We start from the raw sequence: 24982 nt of genomic DNA, 5'->3' as shown, positions 1-24982 counted from the left end.
ATGGAGCCTAGCACAGTGTTTGGAACCTCCCGGCTGCAGCCAGCCCCAGCTCTGCATAGCTGCTTCCAGCTGGGAGCCCAGGCTGCTCCCAGCAGGCAGCTGAGAAGCTGCAAGTCCTGCTGGGAGCAGCCCAGGCTCCAGCAGCTACCCAGAGCTGGGGTAGCTGCTGGCAGTCACAGAGCCCAGGCTGGGGGGCAAGGGGTTTGGGTGGGGGGCAAAGGGCAGTAGGGCTGGGGGCAGGGGCTTGGGGTGGGGGGCACAGGGAAACAGGACTAGGGGGCACAGGACAGCAGGGCTGGGGGCAGGGGCTTTGGGTAGGGGTCAAGAGGCACAAGCAGGGCATCCTGCCATGTACCTTTTGCCCTCATTTTGTTTTTCTGGCATGCTGGCACTCTAGCATCTTCCAAGGTAGGCATTGTGGTGTTTTTCAGCACTCTGTCCATCAAACGTTGCCTACCCCTGTTCTACCACTTCTCTAGGTAACCTGTTCCAGTGTTTTACCACCCTCATAGTGAGAGGTTTTTTTTTTCCAAATCTTCAACTTAAAATTCCCTCGCTATAACTTGAGACCACTGCTCCTTGTTCTGTCATCTGTCACTATTGAGAACAGTCTAGCTGAGGGGCGGGCAATTATTTTGGGCAGAGGGCCACTTATTGAGTTTTGGCAAGCTGTTGAGGGTCACATGACAGGCAGCCCAGGGCAGATAAATATTAATTTTCTAAATATTTTAGGGGCTCTGTGGGCCAGACAGAATGGTGTGGTGGGCTGCATCTGGCCCCCAGACTGCATTTTGCCCAACCCCGGTCTAGCTCCATCCTATCTGGAACCATCCTTCAGGTACTTGAAGACTGCTATTAAATCCCCTCTCAGTCTTCTCTTCTGCAGACTAAATAAACCCAGCCCCTGAATCATTTTTGTTGCTGTCCCCTGGACTCTCTCCAATTTGCCAACATCCTTTCTATAGTGGGGGGCCCAAAACTGGACATAGTACCCCAGATGTAGCCTCAGAAGTTCAGAATAGAGAGGAAGTATCACTTCCTTGATCTGCTGGTAATGCTCCTACTAATGCAGCCCAGTAGGTTGTTAGTCTTCTTGGCAACAAGGGTACACTGTTGACTCATATTCAGCTTATTGTCCACTGCAACCCCCAAGTCCTTTTCTGCAAAGCTGCTGCTTAGCCAGTCAGTGCCCAACTGTAGCAGTGCATGGAATTCTTCCATCCTAAGTGGAGGACTTTGCATTGTCCTCGTTGGACCTCATGAAATTTATTTTGGCCCAATCCTCCAATTTGAATCCCAGCTCTACCCTCCAGTGTATCTATTATGCCCTGACCCCCAGCTTGGTGTCATCCATAAACTTGCTGAGAGTGCAATCCATCCCATTTTTCAGATAGTTAATGAAGATTTTAAACAAAACTGGCCCCAGGAATGACCCCTGGGACACTTGACTTGATGATGGCTGCCAACTAGACTTTAAGCCATTGATTACTACCCGTTAAGCCCAACAATCCAGGCAGCTTTCTATCTACCTTATAGTCCATTTATCTAAACCATGCTTCCTCAGCTTGCTTGCAAGAATGTTGTGGAAGATGCTATCAAAAGCCTTGCTAAAATCAAGGTATATTAAGTCCATTGCTTTTCCCACATCCAAAGCCATTTATCTCATCAGAGGCAATCAGGTTGGTCAGGCTTGACTTCCCTTTGGTTAATCCATGCTGACAGTTGCTAATTACCTTCTTCTCCTCCAAGTGCTTAGAAATGGATTATTTTAGGACCTGCTCCATGATTTTTTTCTGGGGACTGAGGTGAGGCTGACTGGTCTGTAGTTCCCTGGATCTTCCTTCTTTCCTTTCTTAAACATGGCCATTATATTTGCCCTTTTTCAATTGCTCAGGACCCCCAGATGATACTGTAAGCAGAGTAAGAGTTCAGACTTAGAACCAAAGCCTCAAAGTGATTCTATTTTATACATATTACATAGAAATAAGAGGTTAGTTTATTTCTTATATGCATTGGAATTTTGGGAAAGTTTTCATGTTGGAATGAATGTAATGATTCATGCCCAGGTCCAAAGGGGGAAAACATTAAACATGTCCTAAATTCCCTTGACTAGGATGATATGGAATTATTTTGATTTTGAGGACAAAGGTAATGAATGGGGTCCTAAAGTTTTTACTGTAGGAAGTAGAAGGCTACATATTCTTATTTTTATTTACCCAATCTCTTCTCTAGAACAAAAACATTCTTAATACTTTGTCACAGAGCACTGAGGTGCCCTGTGCCTGAAGAGGGGAAAACTGCTAGGGAAGGAGCCCTAGCAGTGACTAAGGAGCACAGCTGTGGGTTGCTGGGGCAACCAGGGAAGGTCAGCTGACCAGAGGGGGCAGGGCCTGGCCCTTATAAAGCCTAGGAGCTGAGGCCAGAGGCAGTTTCCTGCTAGCAGCCAGAAAGGCAGGAGCTCCTGGAGTAATGATGTGAGAAGCAGCGAGAACCGCAAGTACAGCTTGACATGAGTTGAGCAATGTTGTTGTAGCCAGGCGGCTTATGTTTGAGTTATAGCCAGGAGGCTCAAGTTTGTGTTGTTGTTTGCTATCCCCGGTGGTTTGGGTGAGGCTATAAGGGGATGGAGGAGGCCTCATAGGGGACCCACAGTAGCTAGGGGACCCCAGCACCAGTAGGGGCGCAGCGTATGGGATACAGAGACCCCAGCCCTAGAGAGGGGGCACCACAGTGAGCCCCAGAAGGGGGGGGGCGCACGACTGAGAAGCCCAAGTGGGGCACGGTGGGCCCCAGAAGGGGGGCCGCATGACTGAGAAGGCCAAGTGGGGCATGGCGAGCCCCAGAAGGGGGGCCACATTTAGGAAGTCTAGCATCACAGAGAAGGCCCAGAGAGAACCGGAAGGGGCCGAGATACGGATAGACCTGAGTTAACATCAGCGAGGTGTGGACTGCGGTGTAGGGGAGGAAACAGAGCCACAGATAGCACCCCCTAGCAGCGGGGCAGTATAAGGGCAGCCTCCAACTGATTAATACTGATCAATTAAGTAAGACCAAGGCATGGCAGGTGAGTAGGCGGGTGGTTGTCCCAGGGACAGGTGTGGGTCACATTGAGGGCGGCCCAGAATTATGACCTGTTACATACTTGCTTGTACAATCCATTTTAGGTCATATGAAGTGACCTTCTGAATGCTGTTACTTATGACCAGAACAGAATATGGCACTCTAGCTTCCCCTCAAGTGATGAGAAGCTGATATGTACTCATTTTAGTCTGGTTTGTTCTAATGCTGGTTAACACAGATTGCAGTTTGTGCCTTCCATTTCTGGCTTTAATTTTGTTTGGTGTGATGATTCCTATTCTTGTTTTGCCTCTTAATTTTTACTTTCCCCTTGATTTTCCTCCTCCTTTTCACTTCCAAATGATAAGGAGGAGTGGGGATAAGAGTGAGACAGCTAGATTCCTATTCCTGAGAAGTTTGAGTAAGTAGCAAAACTTAGGAGTACTTATCTGAACAAAATTATTAAAACTGTATGTGGTCATTTGCCACTAACTAGAAAAAAAGAGCATTATGGGAAGGAGGAGTCTGGATGCCTTTAAGTTGCTGGAACTAACTTGCTTTGTTACCTTTGACAAGTGCTGGAGGAGCAGCTCCTTAACAATTTTCAGCAGCAGGGAATGTGTCCTTCCATCTCTCTGTTCCTCATTTGCAAAATCATTAATGATGACCAGTCATCAAAGTAAGGGAGCCAGGGTCTCTCAGAGAAGTATATGGGGGAGGACACGGGAAGCTTTCAGAAAGTGATAGATAGAGAATAAAAACAAAACAAAAAACCCCCAACATATTTTTTTAATATTTGGGGTAATTAATAATAACACATATAAAAATATCTATACATCAAGTGCATATCTGAGCTAGATAGTTTATGATCTACTACTTTCACTAATAACTACAAAACATCTTCCTATCATTTTTCCTATAATTTATATAATTGTTACATCTCCCTGTCTCTATGATTATTCACTATCTTTACTGCTATCAATTTGAAGTCCCAATTATAACAAGAGCTTGAGCACTTATTTTTTCTTCCCTTTCCTTTTTTTTTCTGCTCAGTTTTGAAAGAAAATGGTGTTTTAGCTCTTGACAGTTTTCTTCAGATTTTCACAGATGGTACAGGGACCAAAACCTTTTCTTTTCTCTTCATTCCTAAAGGTTCCACCTGACTCAAATCCCCATGGCCTCAAAAACATCATTTTCCTTTCACGTTTTTTTAAGGGGGAAAAAAAAGAGTTAAAACATTAGTAGTCTGTTCACACTTTTCATAATATTGGGGTGCATCTAAGGAAAGTCATATAAAAGTTAAGCAACAGCTGAAGGGAGTAAGCCACCATTGCACTCATAACACCAACTGACTGTTATCCAAAATGTAAAGACTAATTTGCTAAAATGAAAGTACAAAGTTTCTCAATCAGGACTGAGACTACAGGCCTCCAAACAATCCTGTGCTCAAATAAATGCATTTTTGCTAACCTCATTCACCCAGTTCTTCTATTTTACTTGCCTTCTGTAATACTCCTGCAGTCAACTTGTGACATCCCAACTTCTGAGACAGGAAAAATTGTAACAACTGCTTCAGGAAAAAAGAAATGACATCATAGTCTTGATCCAGTGAAGTGCTAAGCTACTCCTAATTTGTACTGAAGTTAATGGAAAATAGGGGTCACACTACCTTGCGAGATTCCTTGACAACTATGTTTTTTGGTGGCTTTTTTCTTTTTAATCTAACATCCTACTTCTTCTTGCATGGCTATCAATTTTTTTTAAGTGTCTTCAATGCACTTACTGTGCACTGATTTATACTTCTGTACTGTAAAGATGAATAGGACTTAATAAATCTGTACATTTAATTGTTAAAATAACCTCTGGCATAATTCCATGGAAGCTAATATATTTTTACTAGGAAGAATTTAGACTTCTGTTCTCAAGTTACATGATACAATGCTATGGCTATACAAGAAAAACTTCTTGTGATTGCTGGTCTTTTTGCACTTATCTCATATACTAGGCAATTTTTTAAAGTGCAGTTACTTGCCCTTAGCTTTCCATTTAGGATTATTACCACACGTTATTGTGAAAATAGGGTGTCCTATCTGATTAAATAAGAGGGCTTGCTTCTCACAGCTATGTGATTTTTACAGAAAGAAACCTGTTTAACTGACAATGTGCAATGTAAAAAGGTGCTCCAAAAGTAACTTTCAGTAGATTTTAGTGAAGGGACTGAAGTGTGATCTCTGTGTACAGTTGGAGCCAAATTCAGTAAATTCTGATCCACATCAGAGCCACAAAAGCAACAGGTAGACATGTTATTGCATCTAGAACAGTACTGAGTTGAAGTATATTTTGATTTTTTCCAAAGCTTGAAATTGATTGGGATTAATTTATTTTTTATTTCTTTGCAATAGACATGCACAGCCTGCAGCCCTTCAAATTACAGTATCTGATGTATCACATTGTATTTGTATTTGTTTCTGAAATAACTGGAAGGTGCATATGTATCTAGGCAGGTATTGTTAACATACAGCCAATTGGTTGGATCTAGCTCATGAAGTCACTGGATCTGGCCTGAAGCCAGGAGTCATTGCTTCTTCCAATGCCTCTGCTATCTGGACAGCTAAAATCTGCACCTTGTGATCCTTTTTCTCATTTCCTGTTTCTCAGCTGCAGCATGGGCATAGCTTCTAAACAGTGGGGAGCTGAACCAGGGGTGTGCAGCTTCAAGTTGTACCCACACTGAAGTGGAGGGTGGAGGAAGCTCAGGAAGAAGCAGCAACAGTGCACTTATCTCTTTCCCCAAGGGTTCACCTTGCTATGGAGGAACTTCCTATACATATCTAATCATTCTCTTTCAAGTCTCTAAAAAAAATTCTAGGATGCCTACAAAATTTGGAAATAGTTAAGTGGCTGGTTCTCTGCGAATACTGTCTATTAGACTGATCAGCATTATGACATGATTTCCTTGTACTTCCCAACTACCTGTCTGAATCTGCACATAGTCTATTGGTTTATATTTTAAATTGTAAGCATTTTCGGTAAAGAATCTCTTGTTTTTGTCCTGTATTTCTATATAGCCTCATACAGTGTTCTAAAGTAGGACCAGGGCTCCCAGGTGAGATCATTAGATTAATATTCATAATAAAAACACATCCCTTGCCTCTTTAAATAGTTTCCTATTTTTATTTATTTAAATCTGAGACTGGTATCTTACAATATTGCTGGATTTTGCCTTCTATTAGAATGGAATGTTAGACTTTAAAAAAACTTCCTTTGAACCTGCCTGCAAATTATGCCGCCAAGACCAAAAACATTTTGGTCTTAAGATACCAGCAAAAGAAACTAATATAATAAGAAAACATCCACATACAATTGTAACAGCTGCAAAGCTTGTCTGGCTGCAAGCCAAATGGGTTCGCTGTACTTAAGAGCTCTGTAAGAAAAGGGCAGCAAAACTTTGCAGAGGGTGTGAGACAGGGGGCCATCTTGCAGCTGGTCAAATTGTTGGCACACCGACATGTCTAGGGCATTCCATCCACCTGCCTCATCTGCCCCACCTTTGATGTGACTAATTAGGAGTTGTTTACAAGGCTGCCCATTTAATGCCCAATGCAAAGGGCATAATGCATAGCTCTGAATCTTCCCTTATAATGTATCACGTCTCACAAATGGCATCACATACTGGTAACAACTCCAGCTCCTGGCCAGGCCAAACTCTGCTCCTTGCTGGGCCTCTAACACTCTGCCCTTTGGACCTCAGTCACCCTGCCCACTCCTAGCCCTCACCCGTTTTTCCCATCACTGGGCCTCACACATACTGCCCTACTCCATGCAGCCATTCAGGTCCCCTTGGGCCCTACTGTACACAGCCTTTCAGGCTTCATCACTTGCACACTCTGGCCAGCCCACACACAACCTTTCAGGCCACCCATAGGTTCTACTCTACATGGCCTCCATTTTCTACCCCACACCAGGCCAAACTTGGCCTCTAGCCCTTCTCTGGGCCACTACTTCACCCCTCACTGGGGCCGCTAGGCCTCAGGTGACCTGCCTGGACCCTAAACCTGTCCCTAGTACAGGGTTACCCACACATTGTGGGAGCTGGGGCTATAAGGCACCCCATATTCACCTTTCGATAGGGAGGCAACTGGTGTGGCACTTCCTGGGGATGACCCTGCCACAGGCAACCGCATCACACCATCCTACCCTAGTTCTAAGTTAATCTCCAGGATCATTTTTCAAACCTTCCTCATCTCACATGAAGCCCGTATGCATGTAGCTCTTCTCTGGGTTTGTCCTGACCTCTTCTTTCAACTGGCCACAGGCACTCAGCCTCTTTATGAAGACACTGGACCTCACATTTGGTCCTAAGAAATCTCCTCCATCCCCATAGTTTCTACCCTTAACCTCCAGATGTTCCTCCAAGCAGGAGCTCTAGTTAGACAATATTTTCCCTGCAACAATTGCCACCCTAGCTCCTCAGGGCTTGCTCTTATACTGAGGTGGCTCAGCCCTGCTCCATTCAGGTGGTCTCCTGGCTGACATGTGACTGCCTGATTGGGTCTGCTGCCACCTGAAGGCTGACTCACAGCCTGCTCAAGCCCTTAAAGTGGCAGTCACCCAAAGGTGCACTGCCACAGGGTGAATAAGCTTTACCAGACAGGAGGGTATGCAGCTCATAGTGCATGCTTCTTATTGGAGCATTTAAATTGTGACCAGAGCCCTCATTGCAAACTGGGGGCTCTGAATGACTGCTAATGAGCCATAAAAGCTGAGGGAGGGAAAAGAAAAAAAGGTGGGGGGAAGAAAAAGAGAAGTTGGGAGGAGCAGACTCCAGCCCTGGAGAGATGGGGCGTAGACTCAGCCCAAGCCAGGGGAAGCCAAGCTGAAATTTCCTAAGGAGCAGGGAACAGGACAGGGGGAGAGCCTGTGTCATCCTGTGCAAAGCTGATTTTCCCCATCAGGTTTGGAGCTGTGCAACCAGGGATGCAGGTGCCAGGGAAAATTGGGGACAGTTTGGTAAACACAGCTGGTAGACTTGCTGGGACTAGAAGAAGCAGCAGACCCCTTAAATGGTTAATGACTCGGCTATGAGTCATGTCTGACTGAAACCCTGGGGTGAAATCTTAGCTGGGAAGACTCGAGCCACAAAGTCAGAGATCTGCCCTGTCTGAGGATGGATGTGAGGTGGGGGAAAGAGACAGACCCAAGAGAGGATTTGCTGAGAGAAAACAAACCAGTGTGGGTGTGTGAGGGGACACCTAATCACTAGTGTTCCAAGTAAGTGTATTTTCAGAAGGAAATTGATTAAGAGAACAATCTGCCAATAGAGGAAATAACAGGGAGCCTTATTGACTGCAGCAGCTATTTAGAGTCTGTTTTGTGTTATCAGGAATGATTAAAGGAGACCATTTTCCTTGGAGCAGCAGAAGCTTTGCCTCCACCATCTAGTGGTGGATAATAGTTTTAGCAGTGTTGCTGTTTATTGTTATGGGAAGTGGATTGTGACCAGAAGAAAATGAATTGGGTTATGGCGGGGGTGAAACTGTTTTAAAAGGTTATAATAAGGTGAATTTAGTTATTCAGGTTGTTTAACACAAGTGGGACCACCCAGTGTGCTCCAATTATCCACCTACTGTTGTAGTTGTAAATTTATTCTAAATTGTTAGTTTTGTTATTAACTATTATTATGTTTATTTGTTTATTTTTCTGTCTATAAATTGGTTTTATATAATAAAGAATAACATGTTCAGAGCTAATTCCTGGCCATTGAGGGTGAGGGGCACATCTCTCCACGGGACACATCAGCCTGTCGATTTGTGTCATCTAAATACTGTGAGCACCAAGGTCCACCCAGCTAACTAGTAACCCCTACTATATGGGGCCAATAGATGAATGACACAACAAAGGCAAAAAGCAGGATAGGAGTGATGTGAGGGTCAAAGGGTCAAAATGTGAAAATGAGTGCTCCCGAGGGGGACACTGAGCAGGATCCTCCAGGCCATGCCCACTGGTCCTCAAAGACATCTAAGGAGCTGGTGGCCAATGTCCAGTGGTGCTCCACCCAGAAGCGTGTGTGGATCAGTGAGAGGAATGCGGCCTCACAGTCCCCAGGCATCTTCCCAGCCAAAGCCTCCTTCCTGGTCATGTACAGGGCCCACTTGACCAGGGCCAGGAGAAGGTTGACAAAGAGGTCCTGGGACTTGGTGGGGCTGTGGATGGGGTGGCCAAAAATAAAAAGGTGGGGGGGGTAAAGTTCATCTAGAACCTCAGGAGGAGGTTATGGAGGTGGAGGTGGGGGGAGGGCTGCAGCCTGGCAAACTCAAGCATCATGTGCACCAGGGTCTTCCTCAGGGTGGCAGTAAAGCTCACCACATGCATGCCCATGGTGACAGATTCATGGAGGAGAGGGCAGCTGAGGTCCCCAGGGCTCATGAGAGGAGGGTGGAGTACAGGCTTAGCCACTGAGGCACCTCTGCTATGCCCTCCCTGAGCGGGTCCTGCCAGTTGGTGCAGTAGTCTGCCTGAGGGGCTCCCAGGGCTACTGGCACCCTGAGGACCCAAAATCTGGCACATCACCCAGCATTAGCATGCCAGCATGAGTTATACAATTTTATGGTATAATATAAAAAAAATTGGAAAAATATAATGTTTCTATTTAGATGCTTAAGCTGACCCTATCACTATAATTATATAAGCTTCTATTTGTTGATTTATCCTCACAATATGCTTGTGGGATAGGAAAATATTTTAAAGATGGGGAACTGAAGCATAGACTGCCTTATCCAAAGCCCATTGAAATCCATGGAGAAAAACATCTAATTTTTTTAATGGTCTTCAGATAATTCATAGAGAGACTAGGTCATAAAAGTATGTGGCACATACTAATTGCAGGTCCTCTGAGTCACAGTTTGATGTCTGATATATAGGAGTATCCTTCTTTTGGGGCTACACCTAGATGAAGTATAGATTAGAAACAGATTGATTAGATGCTTTTACCCTATATTTCTGTTTACTGCAGAAATTGTCTTGCAGTTATCTGAAAATAGGCCATATTTTTTGCATTCTGCGGCATTGCTCTTTGACAGGTTCTACCTGGTTTTTTTTTTTTTGTGTATGTTTATATTACACATAGTATAACATAGACATACACAAATTATCAGACTGAGACTGACAAAGGGAAAATACTGCCCATCTATAAAAACTGTCATTGGATAAATGGGATTTTTCTACATTAGGAGAAGGCAATGGCATATAAAACTTGAGGAGTTTTCAAAACTGAAATGCACCAGGAAATGGTAAAATATTTAAATTGAACTCTTCTTCAGGGGAAGACTTATATGGCACTTACAAGCTAAACATGTCACTGTGACTGATATATTTTACCTTCACCCCAATCCTGAGGTAAGGAAATACCCTGCTTTAAACATGGGGAAACTGAAAACCAGAATATATTACAAGATTTATCCCAGGTCACAAAGGAAGGCCATGGTTAAAGTGAAAATAAAATTCAAATCTTAGCCTCCTGTGCTGTGCCTTCTTCACTGGGCCATCCTCCTTAACACTGAATGGGGCACCAGCTGTGGATGTGAGAAATGCATAGTATGAACAAGATAGAATTTTCTGCTATATGAAGCCTATTTATTTGGTTATTTGATTTGTTTGCCTCCCTTTCCAAAAGAGACATGGGGAGATAAAAATGAGATAAGCCATAAAAAAAAAAAAAAAAAAAAAAAAAAAAAAAAAAAATATATATATATATTGAAAAAAGAACAAATTTGCCAGTGCTCCAAACATTGACCCATAACTTAACCCTACCTGCTAAAAGCCTGTCCAAATAGGAAGGTCTTACAACATTTCTGGAAGGTGTCTAGACTTGGGCTCTGGGAGGCCTCAAGGAGGAGGGAATTCCAAAAGCTGAGGACAGCCTCCCTGAGAAGAACCTCCCGTGTATTTTTGCCAAATGATCTTGGTATAGATGGAACTTGCAGGAGATTACTCTTGGGTGATCTTAGAGACTAAGATGGAACATAGGAGAGGAGGCAATCCCTCAGGTATGTAAGTCTAAGGCCATCTTGAGCTTAACAAGTCAAAATCAGTACTTTAAATTGTGCCCAGAAAGCTACTGGAAGCCAATGCAAACATTACAACAATGTTCTTGTAGTGACCCATCCCCATCAGAAGGAGGGTTCCGCATCACCTGCTTCTTCTGGACTGTCCTTAATGTCCCCTACAGGAAGCATTGCAATAGTTTAGCTTTCCAGTTAGGAAAGCATAGACCATGGTGGTCATATCTGAATTTGAAAGAAGAGATTGCAGCCTTATTATTAGATGGAGATAGTGAAAAGTGCTCCTAGCCACTATTGCAACCTAAAATCCAAGTACAACAAAGGATATAAGAGTATCCCAAGGCTGTGAACCTGAATGACAAAGGAAGGCTGAACACCATCAATGATAACAGTCCATATATTTCCCAAGTCATGAGGTCTGCTAACCACCATTACCTCTATCTTGTCTGGAATCAGTTTCAATTTGTTCACCCACATCCAATTCCCAGTTATAGCTAAACACTAGGTAAGGACTGAAGCTGCAGGCCCTGAGTTGGATGAAAAGGAGAGAGACAGGTGGGTGTCACAATCATAATGATGGCAACTCACTCAAAGTCACTTCATGAACTTGTCCAGGGACCTCAGATGCATGTTGGTCAAGAGAAGTAACAGAATGGAATCCTAGGAGACCCCACAGGAAAAGTTCTGAGGTGATAACGAGCACTCGCCCAACCTCTGGCATTCCCTGCTAAGAAAGAGAAGAACCAATTAAGAATGTTCCTGTGAATACCCATCAGGTTACTTAAATACATTATCAACACCACATGGCCAATTGTATCAAAGGCTGCTAATAAATCTAATAGGATCAACAGGGTACAATTTCCCCTACTGATCTCTAGGTGCAGATCATGAAGCAAAGCCTCCAGTAACATCTCTGTACTACACCAAGGATGAAAGGCAGACTGCCAAGGGTTCAAGAATCTGATAGCATCCAGTTGCACTTGGAGCTATCAAGTGACTAACCATTCAGTGACCTTTGCCAAAAGGGCATGCTGCAGACAGGGCAGTAGCTAGCTAGGGAGTCAGCATCAAGAAATGTTATTTATTTACTTATTTATTTATTTTTTAAGTAACATCCAGACATCTGCTGACTTAACTTCTGGCTCCCTGCCCTGCCAAAGGGAGGTAACAATAGAGCCTGCAGAATGTTAATTTCCACCAGATTTTTTACAAACCAGAATGAGCAGGAGTCCAGTTCAAAGCTTGCCACCCACATCCCTCTACCCAAGCACATCCTCCACATCAGTGAACAACAACAGTTAAAATGAGTTCATACAAACAAGACTGAGCTTCCCTAGTCCTGAATTCAGACTGTGGAGCTAAACTACTGATCCCCAAACCATGTAGTGTAAATTTGTCTGCAAAGAAGGGGGGAAAGTTGTTATACCAGACTGTGGATGACTCAGTTTCTGGGAAGAAACAACTTGAATTTACTGAGTCATTCACCATCTGGTACATTTCTACTGGACAGCACCTTGGAAATGCAAAAACAGTGGAAGAGAAGAGCCTGACAGATCACTATCATAATTGACTGGCTCTAATTGCATATGCTTTCTCATTACCATCATATAACAGGGAGATCTGTGCCTCCACAGTGATGGGAGTGGATGCCTGGGTGCCTGTATGCCAGTGGGCATGTCTACATGAGATGCTTTGCTGCAAAGTAGCATAATTTACTGCACAGTAAGCATGTGTGTCTAGATGTGAACATGCTTACTGCACAGTAAACCTTGTTAATCATGAGTAAGTTTGCTAGCTGCAAATGCAAGTACCAAATTTACTCATGAGTAAAACAGCACAGTAGTACTTATGTAGACACCTGCCCCCCGGAGCTGCCTGCTGCTGAGGCAGGCTCTGCCACTTGAGCCTGGGCAGGGACTATGTCTCCCTACCCTGGCAGTGGGGAGCTCCATGCCCCCCACTCCTAGATCACAACTGGGGAGTGGGTGCTAGGAGATCCTTATCTCCCAGTCCCTGCTTGAGCATTGTGATTGGGGAGCAGGGGGATGGGAGATCCTTATCTCTCAGCACCAGTTCCATGACCATGAGGCCAGCACTGGGAGATCCTTATCTTTCAGATCCCATGATTGTGCAGCTGGCAGTGAGAGACAAGGATATCCCAGTGCCAGCCCCACAAGTGCAGAGCTGGTGCTGGGAGCTCCCTGCTGGTGGTGGCTGGGGAACCTGTTCCCCCCCACAAAGCTCTGTAATCATGGACCTGAGCAGGAAACAGGCTGGTAAGCTTGTTTCCCTCTCAGATTCATGAGCATGGAGCTTGGCAGGGAGCAGGATCCCCAGCCTGTTTCACACCCAGTTCCATGCTCACAGAGCTGATCAGGGAACAAGCTCCCCAACCTGTTCCATACCCATCTCTATGCTTACAGAGCTGGGTGGAGAACAAGGTCCCCAGCCTCTTCCTCACCCAGTTCTGTGCTCACAGAGCTGATCAGGGAACAGGCTTTCCAGCCCCCACCCTACAATCATAGGGTGGTGGTTGGGAATTGTCCTGGTCAGGGACATGTCCCAGCCCTGCATCCCAATCAGGCAATTGAGGCACGGGCCTTGGAAAGAGCTTAAGGGTAGAGGAGGTCCCAGCCCTCTCTATGGAGCAGCTAGCAGTGAGCCCCCAGCTGGGCAGGGAATCCCCACCCAGCTGGGAGCTTACTGCTAGCTGCCCGACTGGCAGATGGGGCAGGGGGCTGGGACCTGCTCTTTTCCTGAAGATATTTCCAAGTCTTCTGTCCTCATCAGGGATCTGGGCTGGGCGCTCCCTGCTCTAAGGCAAGCAGACATTATGCTCACCCTGGCAACAGACAGTCCCCAGGGGCAGGGAACAATGTGCCAACCCTGGCCAGGAGACAGCTGTCTCTTGTCCCAGTGCACCCTGCCAACCCTGGCATTGAGTTCTCTCTGGTGGTGGCAGAGGCCCATTGAAGGGCTGCAGGAAGTGGGATCAATTTGCTGCTAGGAGCAGCAAATCTTCTCCCATGTCCCTGTATGTGTAGATGCCTGCCTGGGAGCTTTTACTGACAAGTAGTTTACTTACAGGTAAGCTGATCATGGATCAAATGGATGGGTGCATCTACACATGCATTTAATCCAGGACCAGTTTACTTATAATAAGTATACACTTCTAGGCAGGCATTTACACATGCAAGGACATGGGGAAAAAGCCACCCACAAACCCCCCCACCCCACCGCTCATGCCTAGCATCATCCTTACTGTAGACAGTTCATAGAAAAAAACACTTTATTGCCCTCACAACAAACAGAACCCCTTCCCCCCTTGCTCAACAGCAGAGACCCTCCACCATCCATACCACCCACCAACAGTAAAACACCTTCTTCCCTGTGCTAACTATATACAAAGTGACCTGTGTGTGCCCTCCCTGGGTGGCTGGCTTTGGGGTGGGGGCACCTATGTGGTGGAGTCTTGGGACAGGTGGCCAGCACCCCAGCCTTTGGCTGTTCCCCTATAGGTGTGCAAGCCACAGTGAATCCTGTGGGTGGGGAGCTTGCTCAGGGACAATGGCAGGTACTGGTCATCTGGTGCAGGTGATGGCAAGGGCCAGCAAGACTGGTGCACAGTCCTGGCCCTGACAAAGGAGATGTTGCATCCCTATGACACTATAATGGTTCTTATACCAGGCAAGGAGACTAAGACACGGTTGTTCTAAACTAAAGTAAGTTTATTGAACCCTAACAGATACAAATCTAATTAAAATTGAAGCAGTATTAGCACTTAAACATTTGCCTCTGGGTCCCAACAGTAGCTCTGGTTCCATGCCCACATGGAGCCAGGTGAGTGGTGGACCTAGGTCTGGGTGGAAGGGGGGTGCTGGATGGTGGGGAACCTTGGGCTGCATCCAGGGCATGGGCTCCTAGCTGGCAGAGGTGGTGCTAGACCTCTGCACAGGCCCACATGGAGATCTGTGGCTGGGCAGTAGCTGGCTGCCAGGGGGTAGATGGGGCTAAGATCAGGGCCAAGGCAGTGGGAAGCACAAAGGTGACTGCCAGGGCCAGGGTGGTGTACATCACCTGACAGTCCTCCTCTGTGGTCTCCACTGCCCTGGCCATGAGTGCACCCTGCTCTTGGAAGTCTCCATATGTTCCTGCTCTATGGCCAGGAGCTGTGCCCTGAATTGCTGGTCTTCCCAGTCCTGCACATCTTTGCGGGTGACATCCACCTGCCACATGTCCTCTAGGAAGATGTCTTCCACCTGCCATGTGTCCTCTTGGGTGATGCCCTCCACCCACCACATCTGTGCATCTCCAAGCTGGTCCTCTGTAGCCATCACCAACCAGTCTGGGAGAAGGGTACAGTTCTGGGTACTCCTCCTGCAGAGCTGGCATCTTCACAGGGCACTGGCCCTGGTAGTGGTAGTAATTCTGAGGCTGCATTCTGGCTGTCAAATGTGGCCTCTCCCCTGTGTACAGCTGCAGGGCCTGAAGAGCCATATGAAAGAAGGTGTTTCTGAGTTTGCAAAATTTCTGATATAAGATGCTCTGTAGCAGGGACCCATGCACTGCCCAGCCTCAGATTGGGGCTTGCACACATATGAGTATCCATGGATCATGGTCAGGCAGGCAGGCAGGCAGGCTTGGGCCCAGGCGACCACTGGCCAAGCCCCCCATGCCCGCTTACTCCACAGGGGCCAGCAGGCCACTGGATTCTGGCCACAGGCAGCCTGCCTCCCCCATCCCCTTTTTCTGGGCAGAACAGGCCAGGTTTTCAGGAGCACCTGCTGCCATGGTTCCAGACCCTGCTCCTCACCTCTTGTGTAGATGGACCCATAGTAGCTATGGTCAAGGTTATTGTACTATTTCATCAGCAAAGTGGCAGTCTAGGTCATTGGAAATATCCCAACAAGCACTCTAGAATCTTACTATCTCCATGAATCTATGGGTGGGGACTAACCTAATTGGTCCATCACTCTGTCAGGAACATTGGGGGTCAAGAATGTATGCTTTTAAAAGTTAATGATCTGCCCACAACAGAGATTGGGGGTCAAGAATGTATGCTTTTAAAAGTTAATGATCTGCCCACAACAGAGGCTCAGTGATATACTTCAGTGATTGGAGTTCTTTCTGTTTCCAGGCACATGCAAAACATTAAATCCAAAATGTGTCCCACCTTGTGTGTCGACCTATTCTTATATTTGGGAAACTATTTATAATCTTTATATAAAAATGTTTTTTGGGGTTTTTTTAATAATTTCTGGCTTATCTTTATCTCCGACATTAACATTCACTCAGGGATGATACTAGGTGCACATACTCTTAGGGTAGGACGGAGACAGGAAAGAAAAAAAAAAAAAAGAAATTAATCACTTTGACTTAAAATGGAACTTATAATGAAAAACACTGATAGAATCTTTATATAGAAGTGTTTTCAGGTGTCATAGTGATAAAATGTAGAGTCTGTATAGTCACAGATATTTTGCCATAATCCTAATATTTGCATATAATTTAAATTTAATTTCTATTAACAAAAAGCAAAAGGATTGTGAAAGTGGTATTAGTAAATGATGGATCAATTTAATCCAAGATATGTGAAGCTAAGCAACTGAAATAGCATTAAGTTGCTACTTTCCTGCCCTTCTCTGTCTGTGATCATATCTCATTGGAATCACTACAATTGGAATTTTTAGATGAATTGTTCATGTGCTCTTATGCTTCCTTCAGCATTCTTGATTCATTTTGAAAAGAAGAGGATCTATTCTAAATGGGGGAAATGATCTTTTGATACCTAATCTGAGCTGCTAAATGGAAGAAATTATTTCAGTAACATTTTATACAAAGGGAGTGCACACAATAATTAAATCATATTGAATATGAGCGGTTTTGCTTTCAGAAAAATAATTCAATGGCTGCTTTTCAAAAGCTCCTATTTTATTTCCATTATGAAATATTTGGGATATCAATGTTCATAATTTCTAAGGGTGTTGGAATGGCCATATTCCTGAAAATGTAGACTTCAGGATTTATTTCATTGTTGATGTACCTTTCCAGGGTCAGATCCAAAGGAGTGCAGTGGTGCAGCTGCATACCCTTTTGGACCATGCTGTGGGAGCAGCAGCTGAAGACTTTAAGTACCTGAAGCAGGTAAGAATCCCACCCTTCTCTCCTAGCATGCTCAGCAGCACCTCCCCTCCCCTCCCTAGTTTTTCTTCCACTGCTACTCTACCTTCTGCTCTCAACTGACTCAGGGTTGAGGGAAATCCAGTATCAGTCTTGTCCCTTCCAGCCAGGCTGCATGTGGACTGGGCTTAGCCTCCTCCCTGCCCAATCCCTCTGGGTATTCCTCACCAGTTCAGGAATAGGATCAGGGAGGAAAACCTGCCCACTGCCACCGCTGCTGCCACTGTCTCCAGCTGCACCCAACTCCCTGTGCAGCTTGGCTCTGGAGCTGTCCTAGGTCAGCCAGAGACAGTGTCAGTGACAGGAGGAGGAGGAGGGGAATGGGAAGAGACTAGAGGTGCCACTGAGCATGGAGAAGTCAGGGGTGCCAAGAGCAGGGGGAGAGTCTCACCTTCTGTGGGAACTTAAAACAAGACCCCAACTGCTACTCCCATGCCATTCCATGATGTATACTTATATGTGCCACATGAGACACTGGGTGGACAGGTCTGAGGGTGAGTCTGAGGGACTCCTGGGTGACAAGACTCAAAGATTGAGGTGCTTAACAGGGTCAGGAGGAGCAAGAAAATTCCAGGGACAAGCCAGCTAAGGAAGCCTGGAGGTCAATCTGACAACAGTGTTTAGGAAAAAGATGTATCGGGAGACTAAAGGAATCAGGAAAAGAGAAAATTTAGAAAGCAGGTCAGGTCAAGGAGCCAAGAGATCAAGCAGACAGCAAGGTCTAAGAATAATCTGAGTCAGAAAGTCAGGGGATCAGACAGAAAGTAGAGTCAGAGAGCTATCTGGGTTGAGAAGCCAAGAGATCAAACCTACATCATAGAGAAGAAACCAGAGTAGTGAAGCAGTCTGGGATCAAGCTGATCCCTGTTACCCAGACACTGTAGCTAGGGACAGATGTTATATATAAACCATTTTGAATGGTTGAAAACTGGTATCCCAGGAACCTTTGCAGGTGGGAAGGCTAGCCTCTACCAGCGATCCTCTGCTCTGGCCAGCTGGGCTGGCTTTACCCTGGGCTGTCACAGAGCAGGGAGGTGGTGACGGGGAGGGGGGAGGGGGAAGGAGAGAAGGGAAAGGAGTCTTCTGCCTGACATGGGCTCCCCCCTCGAACAGCTTGGGTCTGCCAAGCTGGGGCAGGAGGGATTATACTGCAAGAGTCTCCACACTCCCCCAGGCCAGGCCAGCCGCACAATCCTGCCCCCTGTGAGGCTCTGTCTCTGACATTTGGGGGGAAGGCAAAAATGGAGTCCCCTTGCCACACTGAACCAACACGAGGTTTGCACTGGGGGGGGGGGGGCACCTCCCCGCCTTTCTATGGAGTGCTTCCAGACCTACCACATGGCACACACCTCTGGGTTGCCTGGTGCACTTTACCAGCTGTCGCTGGTGCCAGGATCCAAAGGGATGTGTGGGCCAAGGGGGCTTGCACCAGGCAGTGGCAGGGATGCAAATGTTCCATACAAGGAAGGATTGGGCTCTACTGTCTGGTTGAAGCCTCCCAGGCCACCCAGAGCATCCCTCCAGAGCCTGGCACTAGCAACAGCTGGCAGGATTCAGCGGGCAGCCCTAGGGGCTTGTGAGGTGAGGCCTGCTATATATTTCTATGGAGCTGGCCAAGCAGGGACAAGGGAACCCTCCCCGTACCCCAGCACCCTCGACCCAGGAGGCAAGACTGGGGGAGGGAGGGGCTTTATTTCCCCTTCACCCCCCTGTATGTCACTGCCCTGCTGGCTGGTCTCAAAGTGGTGGATTCAAACTCCTCTCCTGCAAATGGGCAGACCAGGACTCAGGGCTGGCATCAAGTGGGGGAATCCTTTCCCCCTCCTCCCTGGGCTCCAGTTTCTCATGCTGACCCAGCCCAGCCATAGGAGGAGGGGAATTACCTTTGACCTTCCCCCCACAGATGGGCAGACTAGGGCTCAGGGGGATTCAAGGTCTTCTAGGGGAAACCTCCCATAGGCCTGGGGTTCCCCCATGAAGGAAGATTCCCAGCTCAGGGCCAGCAAGGACAGGGAACTGTTTTGCCCCTGCTGGGGGTCATGAGGGGGTTGGGGTTGTGTGCAACAAGCCAATTAGGGATGTCTCAGGGATGGCTGGCAGGCTGGGAGGCATACCATAGCTCCCCTGCCTTTTGGCCTGGGTCAGTGCTGATCTCTGCCTGTCTTTCCCAACTCAAAAGTAAATGTCTGTTCTGTTTGCTATCAGTTCAATCTAAGCATCTTAGAGAAACCTAAGAAGATTGAATGAATTCTGCCTCAGGCTTTTTGACTGTATACTTAGGCTCCCTGTTCCAATGCAGGGTTTTATATGGGGGAAGTGCATGACCCCAACCAACCATTCTGGTGACAGGGAATGGGCAGAGTACTAGGCCCTGATGAAGGTTTCAGGGCAGCCTTTCCCAGTTTTGGTAGTCAACTGTAAAGTGTCAGGCCAGGCTGAGTGGTTGTACTAGTCAGGTTGGGCATCTTTTCATGTGCTGTAGTAGAGGGAGGCACTTGAATTAGAGCAGCTCTGAGAGGCACTCTAATTAAAGCACATGCAGTATCTCATGTATTCAGCGTCCTACACTTCAAAATGGTGGCGGAGGCACTTTAACTAAAGCTCATTTGAGGAGCTTTAGTTAAAACACCCCTGTCACCATTTTGAAGCATGGGGATGCTGAATGCATATGATGCAGAGGCTGCTGGCACAATTGGGAAGAGATTCGGCCCAATTCAGCGGCTGAATCTGTGAATCAGAATTGAATCGGGAGACCAATAAAAAGGTCCAAATCAATTCAAAACTCTCCAAATCAATTCAGAAAAGATTCAGAGAGCTTCAGACAGATTCAGAGATTCAGGCAGTTGTCACTCGCCACCTCAGGGAGCTAGACCTGGACTCCGTACCCATAAGTAGGGGGCAGGGGGTGCTGGAGGAGGGGGGAAGGGACCATGGGGAGACCCCCACCAGACACAGTTCCCTGCCTGCTCCCCCAGTCTGCTTGAGCACCCCCCAAACAGCCACCTACTATCCCAGCCCAGTCAATGGCTGCCCCTCCCAGCCCCAGCATCCCAGCTCTTAAAAACCAAAACCAAAACCAAAAAAAAAGCCCTGCACTCACCGGTTGCTGCAGCAGCCATCAGGGCTTCTGGGGGCTCATGGAAGAGCACCCCCCCCCATGCAGAGTGGTGCAGTGGGAGGCAGCGGGGATTGCCATCCAGCCTGTGTGGGGCTTTACAAAATTAGGTGCTGGGATGCTGGGGCCTGGTGGGGCAGCCATTTATGGGGCTGGGAGAGTGGATGTGAGCTGGGACCTCTTTGATTCAGAGATTTGGCCAAATCACATTCACCGAATTGAATCGCTGTCCCCTGAATTGGCCAAATCTGAATCCGAAGTGAACATTCACTAGCCACTTTGCACCAGCCTACTAATTGGCACATGCCAACAGACTCATTTAATAAAGTCTTCTCTGATGCATGCTAATTAGCATGTCTTGGAGCAGATATCCAGCACCTGTGTAGGTGCCCACAGAGGCTTCAGTTCCAAGGCTGTGGCCTGATATTATTCCTGGACTATGAAGTGTTCTCAGGATAAAGAGTAATGTTTTTAAATATCCAGGTTCGTTACGAGAGAAGACCCAAACTATTATAATCTGGTTCCAAGTCTCTGCCAGCTCCAGTGACTGAGGTTGGAAGCAGGAGTACAGGCATCCCTGCAGCACTGGACACTGTTCCTGTACATCTCTTTACAAAATCCTGGATCCTTGCATGTACCTTTCTGATTTCTCCTGGGGTCATTTTTATATTTGCACCTTCCTCATGATTTTGCAAGGGATACTGGCAAAAGCAGTACTACGTATTTTACTACAAATGCCGTGTGTGTGTGTGTGTGTGTGTGTATGAATGAATTTATGTGTAAGGATTTTTATGGTTCTTCATATATATGCACACATCAAATTTGCCTAAACACTGTACTGTGATACCCCAGAGTCAGTTTCTAGTTCTCTACCAAATGTACATTTTATCCCTGTCTGTCTATACTGTAAGCTTGCAGGAAATACTTGCTAATATGTGGCACCATTGTCATCTGAGATCCTCTAGTACTGAAATGATACAAATAATAATGATAGACAGATTTTTATCTTATTGTGCTGTTAACATATAAGCCATGTGGCTTATATGTTAAGTCATTTATGTAATCACTGTGAGTGTGCATACATTTGACCAATATCCTTGAGTTCCATATCATGTTCCATATTCCTTGGCTACAAGGGAAAATTATTTAGTACTTTCAAGATAAAAAAAAAAATAAATAAAAAAAATGGGGGGGGTGGTATTTGTGTTTTTAAAGTTTGAGGTAATTTATGAAAGAATATCAAAACTATTACAATCTGGTTCTGAGTCACTGACCCCTAAGAAACAAATGGCTTTGAATACTAATGTATTAATTTTCTGAAAAAAACAAAGCACAGGGTTAGATATGAGTTGCATTTTTTACTGTACAAGATTTGCTTGTGCTACAACATGATGAGAGTAAATAGGGTGACCTGCTCCTTAAGCACATATATTTATAATGTGTAGGTTTTTAAAAAAATACTTTATTTTTTTTTCCCATGGGAACTTCTTGAAGTTTTTTAAGTAGAAAATAGAGGGCATAATAGGGTTACCATATTTCCAGTTTAGAGAGAAAAGGACACGTGGGGAGGGGTTATATGATTGTGGAAGGGTGGGATAGTAATATGCCCATGCCCCTCATTCCCAAGCCACATCACCACCCCCAGTCCTGCTGCTGCCCCTCACTCCTGACCCAAAGTCCCCTGCTCCCCAGACCATGCTGGTGCCCCTCACTACTGACCCACAGCCCCTTGCCAGTACCTCTCACTCCTGAACTGCAGCCCCCTGCTCCCCCCAGCACAGCTGGTGCCCCTCACTCCTGACCCATAGCCTCTGCATGCCCAGCCCTGCTGGAGGGGTGGGCACCTCCCCCACTTCCCCTCCCTGCTGCAGCCCCAGCAGACGCGCGCGCGCGCGCACACACACACACACACACACACACACACACACACACATTTACATACCTGCATCTGTTGGGGCCAGCACACAGACACACATGATGGCCCTGCCTTCAATCATCCTGCCCCCACCTTCCCCCAGGTCCTAGGAAGCCCCTTTCTAGGGCAAGCCAGGAGGTATTGGGAAAGCAGAGGCAGAGCAAAATCCCAGACATTTGCTGATATTTTAAGTAACTGCTGGGATGGAGGTGGGAGGACCCAAATAGAGGACATGTCTGGTAAAACCCGGATGTATGGTAACCCTAAAGTATAAGCCTCCTCAGGAGAGATTATGGGAAGCTCAGGTCCCGATGCTTATTTTGATAGATTCCCGCAGATGAGGCTCAATTCCTTGTTATACCTGATTGCTGAACCTAAGTCTTGTACATTGGAGGTGAGTATTGGAATTTCAGAGGCTATTGGATATACAGGGCTCAGTTTCTCTCTCACACAGATATTCTGGACCTGAAAAACTTTTCCCAATGAAAATTTAATCAAAACTGGTAATTTTCTAAAAAAAAAAAGTTTTATTCTGAGAAACTAACATTTTATGAGGAAAACCACACATCACTGGAAAACGTCTGACCAAAGCCATTTAGGATGTATGAAGAAAATCTTTTATTTTTTAAATTAGTCAGAGCTGCTGATCCATTAAGTAATTATGACTCTTTAAACAGAGTCAGCCATAAAACATGCTTGCAATTCCAAGCAAAAGGGCACTTGAAAAGAAAAAATAGAAGAATACTATAGTATTGTCATTTGAATTTTTAATATAATTGTATCATTAGATTTCCAGATGTAATTAATGACAAAACTAGTCTCTAAATGAGATTAAAACTATGGTAGATTATGAAGAACTCCTTTATTAGATTTTTTTTTCTGTTACTGAATTTCACTTAACTATTACATTAGAATGAAAAAAATAAAGTAAAAAATGTGGAATAAGGTCTCTGCAGCTGTCAAGTGGTATTTTATGTTGGAGAACAGATCTATTTAAAATGGTTAAATGGCACCATGGGATATTACCTGTGACTCATCCCATTTAAACTCATTGTCATTAAATTCGCCTAAAGCTTGGGGAGTATTCTCTTGAAAATGGTTGGTCCGAGTAGCTATACATGACCCTGGCTGATATCAGAAACAGTGTTAGTGGAGAATGCATGGTATTTTGGGCCGAGATAGCAAGAGGGATGTTAAAGAGAATTAAGATGAACATCCTTCCAACATTTCTTACATGTTCATATTAGGAATGTGTGAAATGGGCCCTATTTGATTTGGATTTGGATTCAGCCTGGATCAGGGACATTGATTTGATTAGGTGATTTGGATCACTGTCCCCTTTTTGATTCAGCCAAATCAAAATCTGAAGATTTGATGCTGATTCAGAGAATCAGTGATTTGGCCATAGACACAGCTTCAAATGTTTTTTCTACATACCTCGAGGTACCAGGCATGGCTTGTGAGTGCTGCAATGCAGGGGTGGATGGAGTATCCCACAGGAGCGCGGGTCATCCTCCCTATCCCCGCATGCTTATCAGTGAACCTGGAAGTGGACCAAAAGTGGACCTGATCCACTTTTGGGTCCACTGGGGAGCACGTAGGGCCCCCCTCCATTCCCCTGGCTCAGTGATCAGCTGCAGGGGGGGCCCTGGTGGCCCCCCCCCAGGCCCAGGAGGCGCACCAGTCACTGAGCCAGGGGAGCATGAAAGGCCCCCTGTGCACTCCCCAGAGAACCCAGAAGTGGACCTGAAGTGCTTTTGGTCCACTTCTAGGTCTGCTGCCGAGCGTTCTGGGGCCCTGAGGCAGGACACCAGTGGTGCCTGCCACTTTAAGTGCTAGATCAAACACTCAGCAAGTGTTTGATTACTGTGGCCATTTTAGAGCTGTAGCGACCTATATAAACAAGAGAAGTTTGCTGCTGGGGGCCAGGCAAGAAACATTGCTTGGCTGAGCTGCTGAATGTGAACATCTTGCAGGTAGGAGTAAGAGGCTCTGGTCTCTTAAATAAAAAATATTTACTGTCTGAGTCCCCAGGCCCTGGAATAAACTTCCCCCAGAGATGGCGCAGGCATCTTCTCTGGATTCCTTTAAGAAACATGTGGATGCCTATCTTGCTGGGATCATTTGACCCCTGCTGACTGCCTGCCCTTTGGGCCAGGGGGTTGGACCCAATGATCTTGTGAGGTCCCTTTCAGCCCTAATGTCTATGAAGGGCTCAGTCATTGCTGAACTGCATTCAGATTAACTTTTCCCTTTACTTAAAACCACATCAACCATCTTCTATATATTCTTGTCATAATCACCATACTAAATTCATTAACTTACAAAGTGTAGCAAGAAGTGAGTAAGGACTAATTAATCCTGATCAAGAAGATTGATTCTGTAATCAAATGGGAGTGTTTGTTAGCCAAGAAATTAGTGAAAGCTCATATGGCAAAAATAATTAGGGCTGTCATTAATCATGATTAACATGTGATTAATGTGTTAATTGGTGCTCACATTTTTTTTTTAATGCAATCATTGTGCATGTGGTTTTGGAGCTCATGCCTGGGCTCTGCTTCACTGCCATCACCACTGCCTCTGGGCCACCCAGCTAGGCAGTGGTGGCAGTGCAGAGGACCACAGGGCACCCAAGGAGCAAGCTCTAGGCAGCTG

At 45.9% G+C, this 24982-nt stretch overlaps 1 long non-coding RNA gene across 2 annotated transcripts; it reads left to right on the top strand.

Annotated features, from left to right (window-relative positions):
• The first annotated feature begins 2442 nt into the window (after positions 1-2442).
• On the top strand, positions 2443-23175 carry LOC132252219 (uncharacterized). 2 transcript variants are annotated; one of them, XR_009464117.1, is made up of 3 exons: positions 2443-2474; positions 17169-17261; positions 20896-23175. It is a non-coding gene; the product is annotated as an uncharacterized LOC132252219 (long non-coding RNA). The 2 variants fall into 2 exon arrangements; XR_009464116.1 differs by having other exon boundaries at positions 2451-2513.
• The last annotated feature ends 1807 nt before the right edge of the window (positions 23176-24982 follow it).

The sequence above is a fragment of the Alligator mississippiensis genome, chromosome 8 (assembly GCF_030867095.1).
Source record: "Alligator mississippiensis isolate rAllMis1 chromosome 8, rAllMis1, whole genome shotgun sequence".
Taxonomy (NCBI): Eukaryota; Metazoa; Chordata; order Crocodylia; family Alligatoridae; genus Alligator; species Alligator mississippiensis.
The sequence above is the reverse complement of the archived record's forward strand: the minus strand, read 5'-3'. Positions and strand labels throughout refer to the sequence as shown.